The sequence below is a fragment of the Malania oleifera genome, chromosome 11 (genome assembly GCF_029873635.1).
Source record: "Malania oleifera isolate guangnan ecotype guangnan chromosome 11, ASM2987363v1, whole genome shotgun sequence".
NCBI classification, from domain to species: Eukaryota; Viridiplantae; Streptophyta; class Magnoliopsida; order Santalales; family Ximeniaceae; genus Malania; species Malania oleifera.
Genome location: NC_080427.1, coordinates 512,501 through 532,629, shown reverse-complemented (window position 1 = coordinate 532,629; position 20,129 = coordinate 512,501). Strand labels below are relative to the sequence as shown.

Genomic DNA, 20,129 nt, shown 5'->3' with positions numbered 1-20,129 from the left:
ACACAGGGACGACCAGGTCACAAGCTGAAGACTCCAAAGTTTAGACTAAGAAAAGATTGCCTCAAGGTTCGACCAAGTGACCCTCCAGGGCAACCAGGTCGCGATACTGAAGCCTATTGAGCCAAGAAATACTAAGGGTCTCGACCAAGTGTTCGACCAAGGGACCATGAAGGGCGACCAAGTTAAGATCCTGAGCTTTTCTGAAGAATAAGATCTTGCAAGTCACAACCAGCAGCTCGACCAGCAAGACCCATTGGTATAACTAGGTCAAAGATGCTGAAGTTTGAATTCCTAATTTCCTGTAAGCCTTGACCAGGGCGTGAGTAGGGGAAAGCATGGGTGTGACTAGGTCAACAGCGACGATCTTCTGCACAAGATTTCCTATAAACTTTCCTATTTTGAATTTCAAATCTTGTAAACCGTAATGGGTATAAAACTAAGTTCTGTCTATGTTCTTAAGGTTCCTCTTTAGCCTCTTTTGGGTTAGTGATAGACCTAGAAAGCCATTGAGAACCCAAGTAGAGTAGATTTACTACTTTTGATTTACATTCTTGGTTTTGTGAAGGCCTGTGACAGCCTTCTCATTCCTTGTGTTGACAAGTACATTAGGGTTTTCAGTTGTATGCTTGATTGTTAGTGATAGACTATTAAGTTTGCAATTGAGCCATCTTTACATACTTTTCTTTACTGCTTTCCTTTACATGCTTTCATTTAATTTCCATGCAAGTTTAAATATTTGAAAGTCATGATACCCTAGGGGATATGATAGCCTGGTTAGGGATTCAGTCATTTACACGGATTAGGCTACAAATTATGTACGGGGTGGATTCGTGATCGATGAGATAGAGTATACCCTAGTTCCCGATAATGCTTTGGATGATTGGTGCACCTTTGCTACTTTATGCCCTCAAATGGTCCACTTAGCCATTAGCCTAAAAAAGATAGTTGACCGAACATAACTTGCGCCAAACGATAGTTTAGGTGTGATTCATGATCTTAGATTCGCTTTGTAAGAGTAGTGTTAATATAGAATTTACATGCTTTCAGTAGATTGTTAGAAAAACCTTTTAAAAATATCTCATTTTTTCCTTTCTTTACACAAATCTGTAGTAAACTAGATTGGAAGTGGTGAATAACTGTACCTGAGTCCTTGAGGATTGACACCCGACTTACTCACTGTTCTACTGAACTTGGAAGTAGTTAGGTTTATAAATTTTTTTTTTGGTAGTTGAGGACCCAAGCCTTGGCTAGACGAAACCCTACCAAATTTTGGTGTTGTTGCCGGGGACTAGGTCATGGTTATAAGCCAATTTCTAGTTTAGTGTATTTTGCTTTGTTTTTCTTTATTTTTATTTTCCTTTATTTTTGTTTTTGCGTGTTACTCTGACGTCTTTGGATCTAGAGTTAGTACCTATAGACCCTAAGATTGAGAGATCACATAGGTCTATTTGGAAACCCACCTCTAATCCCAAGATTGCTAAGTCATCCGAAACTAAAGTCATGGCTAAACGTAATCAGGTTCCCGCCGTTCAACTCATGGAACTCCAAGCTCCCCACCAACTTGTGGTGGCAGAGCAACCACTTCGACGTACCCAACACCTACACCTTGCCGTCTTGTATCCAGTTTTTGGATGTCGAGGCGGCTCAATTTGAGATCATGACTTCCATCATCTCGATGCTTCCCAACATTTATGGGAATTCAAATGAAAATCTGTATAAGCATCTAGATGAATTCCTAGAAATTTGTTCAACCATCCCAATACATAATTTTGGTGATGATGCCCTCCGCTTAAGGCTTTTTCCATTCTCTCTAAAGGATAAGGCAAAATATTGGCTAATGTCCTTAGAGCCAAACTCAGCGACCAACTGGGCCACCATGCAGCTTGAGTTCTTAAGAAAGTACTTCCCAATTAGGAAAACTAACCAGCATAGAAAGCCATCACTAGTTTCTCTCAATTGGATAGGGAACTATTTTTTGAGATCTTAGAGCGTTTTAGGGACCTCTTACGTAAATGGCCACATCATCATGTTCCTAAATGCCAATTAGTTCAGACCTTCTATGAAGGATTAGCTAAGTGAGATAAGTCCATGGTAGATACATCTTGTGGAGGTACCTTCCTCACCAAACACGAGAATGAGGCATGGGCACTTTTGGAGAACCTAGTTGAGAAATCTCAGCAACATGTTGTTGCTACTCATAAACCATTCGAACGAACCAGTTCCAAACCTGAAGGAGTCTATAAGCTAGTTGTAGGCCATGAACTAGTGCCCACACTACACACCAAAGTTAAAAAGCTAGACCAGTTCTTCTCACTAGGACAACAACCGCAATCCGTAGTGTGTGCAGAGGTGTGTGCATTTGTTCTAATCCTTCACATACATGCTATAATTACCCCCATGCGCCTTCCCAACCTGAGCTTGTGCAGGAAGACGTCAAAGCTACCCATAATTTGTACGATAGACCATCGAATGGCCTATATTCAAACACATACAATTCTAGGTGGAAATAGCATCCTAATTTCTCTTGGAGGCCACAAGCTCAGTGTTTCCAATCTCAAAGACCTCATACATCACCCACTGCTCCACCTCCTCGCCCATACCAAAATGCCCAAAATCCTCCCACATCTGCCCCTAGACCATCAACGTTTCAACAACCATCTCCTCCTCAGCCCAAATATGATACTTTCTAGGAGACAGTTTTTAAAGCCCTAAAGGGCATTGAGGTTGATCTCCAAGTTGATCGGTAGTGACTTCACTCTCACTCCCAATTGATTGCCAAGCTAGAAGCCACTATAGGGCAACTAGCTACTTCTTTGAGTCGGAGAGACGAAGGTAAGTTACCAAGTCAGCCTCTAGTGAACCTTAAGGGACAATATGGGGTAGATTGTGAGCCGGCTGCTAGACCTTCATCCTATAATGAGCAGGTCCAGGTTGTGACCATTCTACGAAGTGGTAGGGAGGTCAACAATAGGATTGGGGAGAACTTAAATCTAGAAAAGGGTAGGGAGAAGACGAGGGATGAAACTAGTGATAAAACATGTGATCCTCTTTTTTTTAATCCGACAGCTGATACTGGGATATGTGCCCTCTCCAAGGATAGATCACTTCCCCGTTATGTTCCTGTAGCTACTTACCCTATATCTTTTCATGCACTCTTTAGATCTAATAAGGAGACCACCACTGAGTCCATCATGGATACATTTAGACAAGTTAAAGTCAACATCCCTCTCTTTGATGCTATCAAGCAAGTGCCTGCATATGCCAAGTTCCTCAAGGACCTGTGCATACAAAAATGAAAATCGAGGGTGCACATAAACAAACAAGTGTGGCTAGCTGAGCATGTAAGCTCAATTCTATTAGGACATCTTCCTCCAAAGCTAAAAGACTCCAACGCTTCAACCATCTCATGTGTAATTAGCGATTACACAATTAATAGGGTTCTTTTTTATTTAGGGGCGAGTGTGAACCTTCTTGTTTACTCAGTTTTTAAGAAGTTCAACTTAGGAGAGCTCCCACCCCAGTCACCTTGAGTTTCGCAGACGGAGCAATAAAAATGCCATAGGGTGTAATAGAGGACGTCTTGGTCAAGGTTGAGGAGATCTATTATCCTATCGATCTCATATCTTAGATATGGAACCTTCAGACCCAACCAAGGACTTGATCCCTGTCCTATTAGGACAACCTTTCTTAGCCATGACTAATGGATGCATTCAATGTAGGACTAGGATTATGGACGTGTTGGCAACATGCAGCTTTGGCTGAATGTATTCCATGCTTCCTAATATCCACCTGATGATGTCCAAGCAATGGACATTGACATGATAGATGAATGTGTTAAGGAAAAGGCTCCTTCAATCCAGCAGAGGGACCTTTTAGATTATATACTTCATCCTGAGAGCCCTTTATATCTGGTCTGGAGGATCTGTATGAGCATATTCTTGCTATTCATTATTCGATCTCCAGCTTAGAGGGATAATTATGGATAACCAAGACCTGGTTTTATAAAGAAATGGTGGAAGAAACCCTTAGTTTCGAACCCGGGTGAGTTTGATATGAGCTTTCATTGCGTTTGGCTAAAGACGGTAAACTTAGCACTTCTAGGAGGCAACTCGAGTATTTTTATTTTCCTTTTTTGTCCTTAGGTTGTATAGTGTCATGTAGATAGGGTCTAAAGTCTTTAGGATAGGTTGTAGAATAGTTGGGTGTGGGACTAGGGCTTGATTAGCACACAAATGTGTGACCTAGTCAAGCTGTGCAAGTCTTCTGAGCTATTAAAATACTGAGGAGTTCGACCAGGTGCGCGACCATCACTTCCTTTGTGCAACCTGGTCAAATATCTGAACTTGTTTGGACTTATAAATAGCTGAGAGTTTGACCATATACTCGACCAGATCTGAGTAGAGCGCAATTTGTTCATATGTTATTGTCCTATCTAAATAGGTGGATTCAACCAGACACTACCATCACTGCTTTAGCGTGACCTAGTCGCCCGAGTACTAAGCACCATCTTTGAGGCTCCGGTGACTCTCTGACGACTAGATTTGGCTCCAGCGATCTTCCTTTTGTGCAGAACCCTATTTTGCAATCTAGGGTTTTCACCGCTCGCCTCCTTTGCAACTGTACCTCTTTGTCTTCCCTATTGTTCCTCTCCTTCCACTTCCAGTGACAATGCGTCTATGCTCTAGCTCATAGACTGATGACAAGAGATCCCAACTTCCGTGATTTAGGTGGCATAGTGTCCAAGACCCATCAAGGAATGCGTCGTCCTTATGGGGCCATGTAACCTTGGGACAACAGGAGCAAGTGGTGTGTGATGCAAGGACATCATAGATGCCACATGAGGAGAGCTTGTTGCCCCTAGCGTGTTATGATGTGCTAGCAATTCTAGTGCCACCCCCAGATGCGACTCCTAGGCACCTCGAAGTCCCACGCCCACAACAATTCAGTTCCACTTGGATAACCACGCCACTTCTGACTCTTGAAATCCATGGCTTTATGGTGGCGTTGGTACAGGTCATGGCCACTAAGGTGGCAACCTTTTATGGTCTTGGCAGTTCTCTAGATAATCTGTGCTGTGATGACCCAAAAATATATATACGATTAAAGCATAATAATAATAATAAAATAATAAAAATGGTCATGAAGTTAATATCAATACAGATGTATTTTTCTGTAGGATCCTTGATTCAATGTTTGATGCCTCAAAAATACCTTGTCTTAACGAGTGCTCAGAGACCATTGCGGCTTACTAGCTCCTTGGGGGTCGATCTGGTCAAAATGGAATATCATAAGACAAACAGGATAGATATTGTTTGTACACATAAATAAGTATATATACATAAAATAGTGTTTTGACAGACATAATTTGTAGAAATATGTTATAAAATAATAATAATAATAATAATAATAATAATAATAATAATAATAATAATAATAATATAGGAATCCTATGTGGAGCCCACAATACTGTTGAGGGCCCACAAGAGTCCCGAAGTCGTGTGGGGTCCACATGAGTCCCGAAGTTATGTAGAGCTCATAAAACTATGTGCAAACTATTGGAGTTACGTAGGACCCACTTGGGTCTCGAAGTTGTAGGGCCCACAAGACCGACATGAGTTTTCGAAATTTGAATTTAATTCTTTAAAAAAAATACTAAAACATGGCTTAAAAATAATAACAATGATAATAATAATAATAATAATAATAATAATAATAATAATAATAATAATAATAATAATAATAATAATTTTAAAAAAATTAAAAAATAATAATTAATTAATTAATTAAAAATTAATTAAAGGGGAGTGGTGGCAAACACCCCTATATGACCTCCATCCCTATCCCATACCTAACCCATCCCATGCTCATTCTTTAATTTAAAAAAATTATAATTTTACCCCTCTCCTTGTACTTTTACAAATTCAATTTTCTTCTCCAAAATTTTCCTATAAATAGGAAGCTCTCAACCTTCATTTTTCACAAAAAAATTCCAAAGGAAGAGAAGGATTAGTGAGTGAAAGAATTAGTAGTAAAGGAAGAATTTTTACTATAATTAAAATTCTCACTCATCCACTCATTTTGATCTCACTTTTTTAGAGATATTCGTTGTGTTTGTAGCACAAGGTAAATGAAGAGGTAAGTAAATTTGATTATGTTAGACTTTTATTAAAATTCATACCTGAGTTTATTTGTAAGTAAATTTGATTGTGTTAGACTTTTATTAAAATTCATACCCGAGTTTATTTGTAAGTAAATTGGATTATATTAGACTTTTACTAAAATTCATACCTGAGTTTATTTGTAAGTAAATTTCGATTATATTAGTTAGCTTCATAAAATTCTCTTGAGTTAAGAAATGTTCTAAACCCCTTGCGTATTTTACATCATTAATTTTATTCAAGAAAATATTTTTAACACGAAAATTGTATGGCATGAGTTTATTTATACGTTGCATATTTCACGAAAGTATGAGTAAAGAATACATGAGTTTATTTTTTTAAATTGTGTATTTCACGAAAATATGAGTAAAAATGATATTTTCATGATAATATTTTAATTGTAGAAATTATATAATAAAAATATTTTTTTAAAACCCCTTATGGCTCGGACGATACAGAAAATTACAAATGCTCGGTAATGCGGCTTAAAGTTTAAACGAAACAGAGTGCACCCACACTGTTTACAAAGTGGTTTTATATGATAGTGGATTTCTCCTGAGTGCACACCTGGTTTTAATGATGATGTACGTTGATTTAGTTTGGCTGTCCAGTCAGGTAAGTCCAGTCTTCGGACCACACAACCCAATCATTGGGGTAAACATAACTTACGATTAACAAGCCTAAGGGTGATTTTTATAGTATATGTATATACATATTTAATTACGTGTACGGAGTTATTGTTGATTTGAAGGTAAAGTATAAGTTTATATGAACATGACTATTATTATGCCTAAATGATGATATAAAGGAAACGTATAAAGAAAAGTATATATATGTATATAATTAAAAATTATAATTACAATTTTTAAAGTTAAAAGTTTAATTTAACAGTTATATTATATGATTATAAAATTTTACTGTTATAGTTGATGGCAAAAGTTTTTATGCATAACTTTTTAAATTTACATTTATTTTAAAAGAATTTTTTTGAAGTTATAGTATTAAATATTATTTTACGAAATTATGAAAGCTCATTTTGGCCACACACTAATAATAATCTTATTTACTTACTGAGCGTCGTCTCACCCAAATCATTATTTTACATTTCAGATTATTTTGAAGAGAGTAACATAAATTTGGCGTTGCAAGTGCATGGGCGGGAATAGAAAGAGCAAGGTAGAATAAAAAAAAATTAGCATAATACAATTTAGAATATGTTTGTGTATTTTAGAATTTTAGAAATTTGCATTTTAATAGTTGAGACATATATTTGTATTAAAGCTAATTAGTGCTCTGGTAATAAAAATAATTTAGGTTTATTTGTGTTCGCTAAAAAATTTATATGTAGGAACCCACTCAGGTTCGGGTCCTTACAATTGGTATCGGAGAATAGGATATAGCTTTTGCATACTCTAGCATATAGATTTTACCAGAGTTTAGGTATAAAACATGATTTGGGTAGGATTGGGCAATTTAGAATATTTATTTTAGTTTGTTCTACGTTAATAATAGATTTATTATTTGAAAATAACATTTGATCATTGTTTAATAATAGATCTTAAAGATAGTAATATTGGAAGAAATGAGATTAACGTGAAAGCTCCCAAGGACAGGTAACAATCTTATATTCTCTAAGAAAAATGGTAGTATTATTGAAGACACGTTAATTAAGTTAAATATGTTATTTATGTTTGTAAAAACACGTACCTATATTGATGACTCATAATTAATTGTTAGATCATATGCATTAATAATTTAAAATTTTCATATATATATATATATATATATATATATATAATAACATAATAATATCCAAGATTTATTTATTTTTTCTATTATTATTTTCACTAAAAATATAAGAAATAACACATTAGACCTTATTAGGTTTGGAGGTGCTACACATACAAATAGATATGAATAAATGGTTTATTCTGAAATTTGAATTTACCCAAAAAAATTTTGCATGTGCAAGTTGGATATGAATATGTATTTTTACGTTGCATATTCAGTTCTTATCAAAATATTCAAGCTTAATTTAGGAATATATATTTTGACGAAATCTTTAATTTTAATTTTGTATTAGTTTATAAGGAATTAAATTCAATTTAAATGTTACTATATTATATTTAAATTCAAAAAAAAAAATCCCTTAGCATGTGCAAGTTAAATATGAATATATATACATTACATATTCAATTCCTATCAAGTATCCAAGTTTGATTTATGAGTACAAATTTTGACAGAATCTTTAATTTTTATTTTGTATAAATTTATAAAAGTAAATACAACTTAAATTTTACTATATTATAAAAAAAAATTCGTTAATGAAAGTAATATAAAAATTAACTAATCTTCTTCAAATAACTAACCATTGTCAAATCATCGATCGGTTAAACATACCCAATATATATTTGATCTAATAATAATAATAATAATATTGGAATATAAATATATATATATAATGGGTACTCTAGCAGTAAAAAAAAAAAATAGCCTTATGGGTAGAAATCATCAGTTATAGCTCACTTCCCCCGAAGCAAGGTCAGGGCATGAAACCACTTTGGCATAATGGGGATTTGAACCCGCGATCACATGGATGCACGACCATTTCCTTACCACTAAGCCACCCACCCAAGTGGTGACCTAAGGATGAGATTAATTATAGTTAAAGCATTAATAAAGATGTAGATACATAAACAGAACCTTAAGTCCGCAAATTTTGCTATACACGTCGCTCGCTCGATTTTCGCAACACGCATCACTCTCTCTTAATTTCTGTGACACATATCGCTCTCCCTCATTTTTTGCAAAGCGTGTCACTCGAGGCACATGTCGCTCTCTCTCAATTTTTGCAACACACATTATTTTCCCTCGATTTTTGAAAAATGCATTGCTCGATATCCATGACATGCGTCACTCTCTCTCGATTCTCGCAGCACACGTCGGTCTCCCTCGATTTTTGCAAAATGCATCACTCGATACCTGTGACATGTGCCGCTCTCTCTAGATTCTCGCAGCACTCATCATTTTCTCTCTATTTTTACAAAACGCGTCGCTCGATATCCGTGACACGCGTTGCTCTCTCTCGATTCTCACAGCATGTGTCGCTCTCTCTCAATTCTCACAGCACACATCGCTCTCCCTCGATTTTTGCAAAACGCGTCGCTCGATATCCTTGACACACGTCACTCTCTCTCGATTCTCATGGCACATGTCGCTCTCTCTCAATTTTCACAACACGCGGCCATTCCCTTATAAAAAGGGTTTGCCTCCTTGAACTCTAAGCATCACAACTTTCTACCATCTTGAACAACCAAATTTCAGTTTGCAGAGATTAGCTCTTCCCAACTTTTCTCTTGGCTATCTCATTACTTGAAAATGTTGCCAAATCACCTAGCTCCCCAAGTTGTAGAGAGCAGCACTAGATCGCCAATCCAAAATCGAAACCTAGCAAGGCACAGTTGGAGATTTTAAAGGAGGCCTTCCGTAGCAGTCTGGGGGAATTCCCTTCTGTGGAGCGGGCTATCTTGCTTGCAACACAACTTCGATGATATGGTCCAATCAAGCCGAGAAATGTACGATTTTGGTTTGAGAACCATAGGCGTAGGCAGGGATCACTTGAAGAAGCCACTATCTCAACTACTGCTCCACCAATTATCCATCTTACCTCCTCCGCCACTACCGCCCCTACCATTTTCCCAACCACTTGTACCCTCATCCCTATCAATAATATTCCGTCTATGAAACTTACAACTAACATCACACCAATGAGCCATACCCCTTACAATGGTAGTATCGCAGTCACCACACTAAAGGTTTCGGATAATGCTGGCCTACTCCACCATTGCATAGAAATTCAATACGCATTGAGACTCATGTACAGGCCACCGATGACTCATTATGATCATCCCCACCAAAGGCCACAAGGGGAAGAGGGTAGCTCTTCCTCCCTTGTCGAACAAACGGGTGTTCTCTCCTTTTTTTCGACTCACGCCGGCAATATTACAAGAGGTCAACTCCGTCAAGAAAGAACCTAGGAAGTTAGCAGTGACACCGCTAGCACTTCGATAGATATTTACATTGAGCTAAGGCTCTAAAGGCCAGATTTCGTTTCATTTTATTATATATATATATATATATATAATTATCCTTTTCCACATCTTCTGAATTTCTTTTTAAACCCTTATTAGACCGGTGATTCACACTTTAGTTTCCAAAATAAAATATTTCACCAAATTGACCCTCAATATATTCTAAGACTTAGCAAAATCGTTCATCAATTTACTCTTTCAAATAGCGAAACCAATTATACAGTACTCATTTTAAATTAAGAAATTTCGAGGATGAAATTTTTATAAGGAGGGGAGAATGCGATGACCCAAAAATATATATACGATTAAAGCATAATAATTGTTAGAATTGGTGTATTCCCAAGAGGGGGGGGGGGTGAATTGGAATTTAAAAATTTTTCGCCTAGGTTAATTTATCCAACAATAGTATATACACAACCTAGGGTCAGTCTATACAATTTCCAAATGCGCTGATTAATATGATATGCGGAAATCTAATTTAAGTGCGTTATTCACATAACAACATACACGTGCGGTAAGTATAAACTGCAGAAATATAAACAAACACATGATATGTTATCGGGCTTCGACCAACTGTGCCTACGTCCCCGCCTCTAGCTCGCAAGCTAGAGGATTCCACTAATAACTCACTTAAGGGTGGAGCGGCACCGTTTACAACTAGGTCAAATTAACACAGGGCTGACCTCAACCTTAACTAGGTCAATTAGCGGGGCTGACCTCAACCTGCACGCCTTAACATGATGACGCACCTAGCTTTCCTAATCGGGTCTAAGCCAATCTGGGACTATTCCAGGGCTAGTCTCCCTCTTCAGACCCATGCTTGGATATACAAAAAATGTGTATATAATCAGATGGTACAGTGATTGTGCTTTCGTGTAAAGCAGATATGTATCGAAATGCGCGCAATAACATACACCACAATATGATTCAATATGTAAGCTCAATGTGGTCTAGATGGTTTAACTCTCAAAGTATTTTCTATCAGTGTAATGCGTACGTGAGAGTGTCAAACAAACAATCTTTGTATCACAAGATATGTTCAATATAATAGTTCACACAAAGGTACTAGCCAGATAATATGTATATTTCAATGAGCAGGTTTCCTCAATCATATGATGCTCCAGTAATGTATATATTTGGTTTGCAAAAGATATTCAATTCTTGTATTCAGCAAAGGATATGTGAGTTGATGAATATTGCAACAAAGATCACTATCACAAACACAAATATCTTTTCACAACTATATCAATATAAATCACACAAGATATTTGAGTATGTTTTGAAAATGATTTTGCAACCCAAAGACAAATACAAGCTTCCTAAGACATTGCAACACAAGTGCAATACTCAGAAGCTTAAACAAGTCTTCTTAGGATAGGCTTGTTATCAAAAGCCCCCCTAAGACTCCTTAGGTTTAGCTCTCATGAAAATTATTTCAAACAAATACAACCAAGAGAGCAAACCTTCCCAAACACAAACTCAATCCACTTACAAATGATGTAGGCGATAATAGAAGGTAAGCTTGAGTGATTTGAGTAAGAAAATGAGTAGTATAGGGTTTATATTTTTCAGAGAATTCTTCCCTAGTCAAGGTGGCTAATCACCCCTAATTTTCTCAAATGAACTTATATATATAGACATGGGAGAAAATATGACCGTTGGGACCTATTGGGTATTATTAGGAAAGGTATTATTAGGAAAGTTTAATGATGTTTAGAGCATTTTAACCCTGTTAAAAAAATATTAACTGCAGTAAAAAATTAGGGCAATCCGAGAGGTCCGGTCGACTAGAAATGTTTCGGTCGACCAAGTTTCAAATGGTTCGGTTGATCGGGGAAATATTAAACTAAGGGCACGGTTAACCAGGAGAGGGCGATTTCCCAATTTTCTGAGTTTCGGTCGACCAGGGCATTTTGGACTACATGGTTCAGTCAACCAGACCTCTGGGAATTCTCCCGAGGACCCTCCAGTCGACCAGGTAATTGTAGTACAAAAGTGGTTGGTCAACCAGATGGTCAAACTTTTGACCCAAGGAGGTTTCGGTCGACCAAGGCCTTTTGAACTACCTGGTTCGGTTGACCAAGTGGTCAAAAAGTTGACCAAAAAGGGTTCTGGTCAACCAGGGCTTTTTGAACTATTCTGGTTCGGTCGACCAGGTGGTCAAACTTTTGACCCAGGAGGTTTCAGTCGATCAGGGCCTTTTGAACTAACTTGACTGGTCAACCGAAAGTGCACCATGTGTGCATTTCGGTCTCGTTTCGAAACATACAAGCCCTATTCAAGTGCCTAACAAACAAATGTGTAAATGTGTGTGTCCTATGGTCACTTGGGGTGCAATTTGAAGACACCGAAAAAGTCTGGTGTCGGTTGACCTTCGGTCGACCGAAGGGAAAACCCTAAGGTCTTTCTAAAGTCCATTCTCATTCATGGTTTGTTTGAGCTTACATAGGAAATCATACATGTGATGTGTGTGAGCTTATTACAAACCAAATACCTACTTACTATTACAGACCAATATAAATATATTACAATGCTGAATAAAAATTGGTCTTCAAGCTTTTCTTGCTTTGTGCACATCTTGATCTTAACATTCTTAGTTCCTGCACAAAAACTCAAACACTCATTAGATACAATGAGTATTTGTCATAATCAAAACCGGGCATAACCAATAAGGTCAACAATAATAATAATAAAATAATAAAAATGGTCATTAAGTTAATATCAATACAGAAGTGTTTTTCTGTACTTGATTCCATGTTTGATGCCTAAGAAAGACATTGTCTTGGTGAGTGCTTAGAGACCATTGCGGCTCAGTCGCTCCCTGAAGGTCGGCCTGGTCAAAATGGAATTTCATAGGATAAACAGGATATACATTGTTTGTAGACGTAAATAAGTATATATATGTAACGACCTCAAAATTCATACCATTTTTTTTTTATATAAATATATACACCATAAATAGACCTACGCAGCAGAAACATAAATCATAAACCATTTATACATAAATTGCACAATACCAGATTCTAGAATATACAGACCATACAAAAATGCCACCCCAGTATCATCTATCCAAAAAAAAACATACACATCTCTGCCAAAAACTCACCCTATAACCAGGGTAACTAAATACTCTCTCTATCCACGAGCCTGATCTGCTCACCTATCTGGCTCACCTGAAAAATGTGAGAATAAAGGGGTGAGTCGATGCTCAGTAAGTGGAAATATGCTATTACTAGTGTGTGGCAACTAAGTTAAGAATACTTTTAAAATAATGACTGAACTGTAATGCAATAAATCATCTATAAATCATATCTTTCAAGCATATCTTTCTTTCTTTATTTAAAACATATTATATCATCTGTTTTCTACTTTTCATACTGGTAATATCATACTATATTGTAAAATTGTAAATATATAAATATCTGTACTTTATCCCTGGGACTCTGTACGTCATGATTTAACCCCTCATGACAGGGTTGTGCGGCCCGTAGGAGGGACTCTATCTGGTCGGCCCTCCAGATAGGTCATCATACTCTACACTACCTCAGCCCAGCCAAATTGCATCCTCTCCTAAGCTCGGGACTGGCTACTACCTCGTCAAACCAGCCCCCTCAACCCAGTGTACTGGGGAGCTGCATACTCTCTGAGCACGGCTGACGGTACCCACATACTATCTGAGCTATATGGTTGCACTCTATCTGTATCTAGCAACGGTATCGTGCTCTGTAATCTGTATCTGTATGTGTAACTTTCCTCAAGGATCTGATACTATATACATATATACATATATATACTCTTTTACTATTTTCAACGTATTTCCAAAATTACCATAACTCTGTCTTTCTGTACTGTAAACACTATATCAGTAGCATCTTGATGCTACCTCTGTATATCTATCTGTGTATTCTGTATATATACTTTGTCTGCATTCTGCATGTTATGGTAATAGGAAAAACATAACATTCTGTAACTTTGTATTATTGTTCTGTATAAAGCTGTAATATAAATACTTATCTAAGTAATTGTATACATGTATCTATGTAAAACTGTGATATGAATACTGATCTGAGTAACTATATACATGTATCTGTATATATGTATATATTTGTTTCATGAACTATTCATATAAAAACTGTATATGCATGTATATTTCTCTGTGAATGTAAATCTATATCTGTATAATCTCATATGTTGGAAAACTATATCAAATGTATATACTATCTATATCTTTGTACTCGGTATAGTATGATATTTCATAAAAACTGTATAAATTCCTTCTTCACATAAAAGTCTACTTAGGCCACACAAACATTTATACTCATTTTCTATTAAAACTACATAATAAACTGGCATGAAAATATGTTTATGAAATCTCTATTAACTCTATAAAAACTCTTAGCATAGCATATTTCCCTTACCTTAACTTTGAAAAGTCCCTATAAAAATCTGGCTGTATACCCGCAGGATTCCTAACCCAACATCCTGAAAACACAATGTCCTAGAACAAAACTTCAGTATTTCTTAGTCTACATCATTTTCTATAACTGTCAGAAAGTCAAAAACTCAATAAAAGACCTTACCCTGAATTTGGGATGAAATGCAACTTCGTTTTCTCGACGATCTGCTCTGGCAAACTTGTAGGGAATTTCACCAGGAGCATCGTGGTAGCCTCGGATCATCGATCCTGCGACTGGTGGGGCCGAAAACGAAGAGAGAAGGGAGAGAAAGTCGTAGGGAGAGAGAGAGGAGAGAGAGAGAGAGACCTTTTTAAAATGAAATGAATCCCGGATTTCGTTTATATATATCACAGGGGATTTCGTCAACGAGACCCTGTATTCGTCGATGAGTCCTACACAAATTTCTTCGACAAGGCCCTGTATTCGTCGACGAAATTCAGGCTGCCTTAGAACCCCTCTCGGTATTTTCTCGTCGACGAAGCCCTGTGTTCGTCGACGAAATTCTGAAGGCCTTCGTCGACGAGACCCTGTATTCATCGACGAAGCTTGGCAATTTTTCTGAGATTATTTTTATTTAATATTATCTCCAAAATGCAATGTCGTTGACGAAGTCTACGACCTTCTTCTGTTTCTGTATCTATTTTCCTCTCTCTTTAATATTTGAGTATGAATATTTTCTGAGTCGTTACAACATACATAAAACAGTGTTTTGACAAACATAATTTGTAGAAATACATAGTAAAATAATAATAATAATAATAATAATAATAATAATAATAATAATATGTATCTTATGTGGGGCCCACAAGACTGTGTAGGGCCCACATGAGTCCCGCAGTCGTGTGGGGTCCACATGAGTCTCGAAATTATGTAGGCCTCATAAAACCCTATGAGGACTATTGGAGTTACATAGGACTCACTTGGGTCTCGAAGTTGTGTAGGGCCCACATGAATTTTTGAAATTCGAATTTAATTCTTTAAAAAAAAATATTAAAACATGGCTTAAAAATAATAACAATGACAATAATAATAATAATAATAATAATAATAATAATAATAATAATAATTTTAAAAAATTAAATAAATAAATGAATAAATTAATTAATTAATTAAAGGAGAGTGGTAGCAAGCACTCCCACATGACCTCCATCCCTATCCCATACCTAACTCATGCCTAACCCATCTCATGCCCATTCTTTAATTTTAAAAAATTATAATTTCACCCATCTCCTTATACTTTTACAAATTCAATTTTCTTCCCAAAAAATTTCCTATAAATAGGAAGCTCTCAACCTTCATTTTTCACAAAAAAATTTCAAAGGAAAAGAATGATTAGTGAGTGAAAGAATTAGTGGTGGAGGGAGAATTTTTGCTATAATTAAAATTCTCACCCACTTACTCTTTCCGATCTCATTTTTTAGAGATATTCGTTGTGTTTGTAGCACAAAGTAAATGAAGAGGTAAGTAAATTTGATTATGTTAGAATTTTATTAAAATTCATACCCGTGTTTATTTGTAAGTAAATTTGATTATGTTAGACTTTTATTAAAATTCATACACGAATTTATTTGTAAGTAAATTTCAATTATGTTAGTTTCATAAAATTCTTTTGAGTTTATTTTTACGCATATTTAATTATACTAGTTTTATCTTTAATATACTTGCATTTATTTTTGAATTAAGAAATGTTCTAAACCCCTCGGGTATTTTACATCATTAATTTTTATTCAAGAAAATATTTTTAACACGAAAAATTGTGTGGCATGAGTTTATTTATACGTCGTATATTTCACGAAAATATGAGTAAAGAATACATGAGTTGATTTTTTTTATATTATGTATTTCACGAAAATATGAGTAAAAATGATATTTTCATGATATTATTTTAATTGTAGAAATTATATAATAAAAATATTTTTTAAAATCCCTTATGGCTCAGACGATACAAAAAATTACGAATGCTTGGTACCGCAGCTTAAAGTTTAAATGGATCAGAGTGCACTCACACTGTTTGCAAAGTGATTTTATATGGTAGTGGATTTCTACTGAGTGCATACCTAGGTCGAACCAGGGTTTAATAGGGAAAATCTCACTTAATGACGATGTACGTTGATTTAGTTTGACCGGCCAGCCAGGTAAGTCCAGTCTTCGGACCACATAACCCAGTCATGGGGGTAAACATGACTTATGATTAATAGGTCTAAGGGTGATTTTTATAGTATATGTATATACATATTTAATTACGTGTACAAAGTTATTGATGATTTGAAGGTAAAGTAAAAGTTTATATGAACATGGCTATTATTGTGCCTAAATGATGATCTAAAGGAAACGTATAAGGAAAAGTATATATATGTATATAATTAAAATTTATAATTACAGTTTTTAAAGTTAAAAGTTTAATTTAACAGTTATATTATATAATTATAAAATTTTACGATTATAGTTGATGAAAAAAGTTTTTATGCATAACTTTTTAAATTTACATTTATTTTAAAAGCATTTTTTTGAAATTATAGTATTAAATATTATTTTATGAAATTATGAAAGCTCATTTTGGCCATACACTAATAATAATCTTATTTACTTACTGAGCGTCGTCTCACCCCAATCATTATTTTACATTTTAGACATTTTAAAGAAAGTACCAGAAATCTGGCGTAGGAAGTGCATGGGCGGGAATAGAAAGAGGAGAGTAGAATAAAAAAAAATTAGCTAATACAATTTAGAATATGTTTGTGTATTTTAGAATTTTAGAAATTTGCATTTTAATAGTTGAGACATATATTTGTATTAAAGCTAATTTGTGCTCTGGTAATAAAAATAATTTAGATTTATTTGCATCCGCTGAAAAATTTATATGTAGGAACCCACTCGAGTTTGGGTCCTTACATGTGCCCTGTTTCGGATTCTGATTTTGTGGTGGACTCAGAATAGGACTAGTTGCTTAGGATCTATTTTTGCTTGCTCTGTTTATATACTATGCCTCAGCACACTTTTATTGCTTTTCTTTTTGTTTCTTCTCTTTTCTTAGCATTTTGTTTTGTGATATCACACGATGCTTCTGTTCGCTGAACCAATTCTTGTAATGCTCAATATACATTGTACTACCTTGACCATTAATGAATACTACATGGTAATTTTGTCATGACATTTGTGCTTCAGTGAATTATTGTGTGCATGCTATTTCTAGATTCTATATGTTTGTTACTGACATAGGTACGTTGATTGATTTCATAGCACCATGCAGTGTTTCCTTACCTTTCTTTCTAAGTTCTTTCTTTCCACACTTCAGAGGGGACACTAATGTTTTAAGTTGGGGATAAGGGGTAGGAAAACACTACATGGCACATTTCAAGCACAAAACGGACACAAGTTTCAAAATTTTCAATGACGTTATCTGTTTTATGCCATGTTAACACTCTTTATACCCTTTACATACTCTTATATTACCTACATATTACATGCATAGGCTTATCATTTATATGATCTTTTTATGCTCACTAGCGAAGTAGTGAGTTGCTTGTGCTTAGTTTCACATATTATGACTAATATACTGATTTGCTACTTTATGAGATTAATGGTTCATTTGTTTTAATACTGTTGTGTAAGCGAGTATTCATATGGTTCTTCACAAGGCTAGGACACACTTTCACGTGATTCATATCACTTAGGGTTCCTTGAGATCACTAAGAGAACAACCGTGGTGACTATGACACCTTGTGAGGTACTATTGATCCCTTTATTTATTTCTTGAGTTTTTGACGTCAAGCTATGAGTTCACGAAAATCAACCTTCATTTTCTGGATTTTCTTTGCCTGCTAGTCTCGATTCTTGCATTTTCTAGCCTAGAGGTGATACCTAGTGGGGAGATATAAACTTAGGTCTCATAGCCTACTCAAGACGTGAAAATTGAACTACTCCTAGATATAGACCTATTTCATTGACTTCTTTTCTAGCCTAATTTCCTATTGGTGGTATGAAGACATAAAAGTTGTAAAAATTGTCCTAGTTGATAATGAAAGAAAGAATATAAAAAGAATGAGTAGAAGAAAGAAAAAGAAATGAAAAACATATGGAATACCTGCTCCAAATACAAAAGGGTCAAGCTAGAGACACAACACACATGATTCTGCAAGTATGAAGCTTCTTCAACTACGCAATGCATAAGATGTACTCACACCTAGTTTATGAATATGTCAATCTAGGGTGGTCTTGGTTGGATGTGGCGAGTAGGTGAGAAGGTGCTAGGGTGAGGGACCCGACACCTCATTAATGGACTGGATCCCATCCTTATGAGAACAAAAGATTGAATTTGGGATTTATTTATTTATTTATTTAAACTACGAAAGCAATGAAAATTAAACTAAATTACTTATGAAAAAGCAATTCCTCAGTTATGAATCCACCTTAAGTTGTAAATTCGCAATAACTAGGTTCGATCAATTATCCAAAGTGGGGTTTCAGCGACAAGTAATCTGCTCGAGTAGCATAATGTAGCTGGGTGCCTAGAGCATGATCAGGAGAACTGGGTATACCCTATCTAGCAAACACATATTCCTTTTTAGCCATCAATCCCTATTATGCACAATTGACTAAATCTTTGCAATGCGATTCTAGCTTAGGGGTTCATCACAACTGGAGAATCGAATGAATTAGGTACTCACCATGCAAGCAATCAAACGTAAAGGTAGGATGGAAAACATGAATGTAAACATAACTTTTATTGAAATTTAGAATGAAAACACAAAGCAAGAATGAAACTTAAAACTCTCTAATTGAAAAGGTAAAAACTTCAATACAACACTTGATGGCTAAAACTAAAGGAACTAAATAGTACTAAGGTAATCGGCCCCCAAAAGACCCTTAGTTATCTCTTCGGAGCTTAATTTTATACCCTTTAGGGATTGCATGCAATCAAATTCAAACAATCTGCAGAAATATCACGAAACAAATTTCTGAAGTTGACCTCGTCGCAATGCCAAGGTCTCTTTGTTGCGCCGTGGTCGAGACATTTTGGAAAATCTTCAATTTCAGTTGATGACATCATCGACCAAGTTGCACATCCAAGGTCTCATGGTCGTGCCTTGGTCGTGGCATTCTTTGAACTTTGTTGGTTTTACTGTAATCCTAAGAGGGGGGGGGGGTGAATTGGTATTTTAAATTTTTTCTCTCCTAGGTCAGATATCCAGCACCAGTATTACACAACCTTAGGGTCAATCTAAAGCAGATAATTAAATGAATCAATAAATGCAGCTGAAATTAAATTGCGTATATAAATAACTCAAGCATGCACAGTAAATCAAGTAGGACACCATATATGCTATCGAGGTTCAGTAAATGTGTCTACGTCCCCGCCTTGGCCCACAAACACAAGGACTTCACTACGACTCACTTAATGGGTGGAGCGGCACCTAATATAA

The 20,129-nt window shown here is 35.8% G+C and overlaps 1 pseudogene; it reads right to left on the bottom strand.

Moving 5' to 3' along the window:
• Positions 1-1,534: 1,534 nt before the first annotated feature.
• LOC131168365 (uncharacterized) overlaps positions 1,535-20,129 on the bottom strand; it is a 25,764-nt pseudogene continuing 7,169 nt past the window's right edge.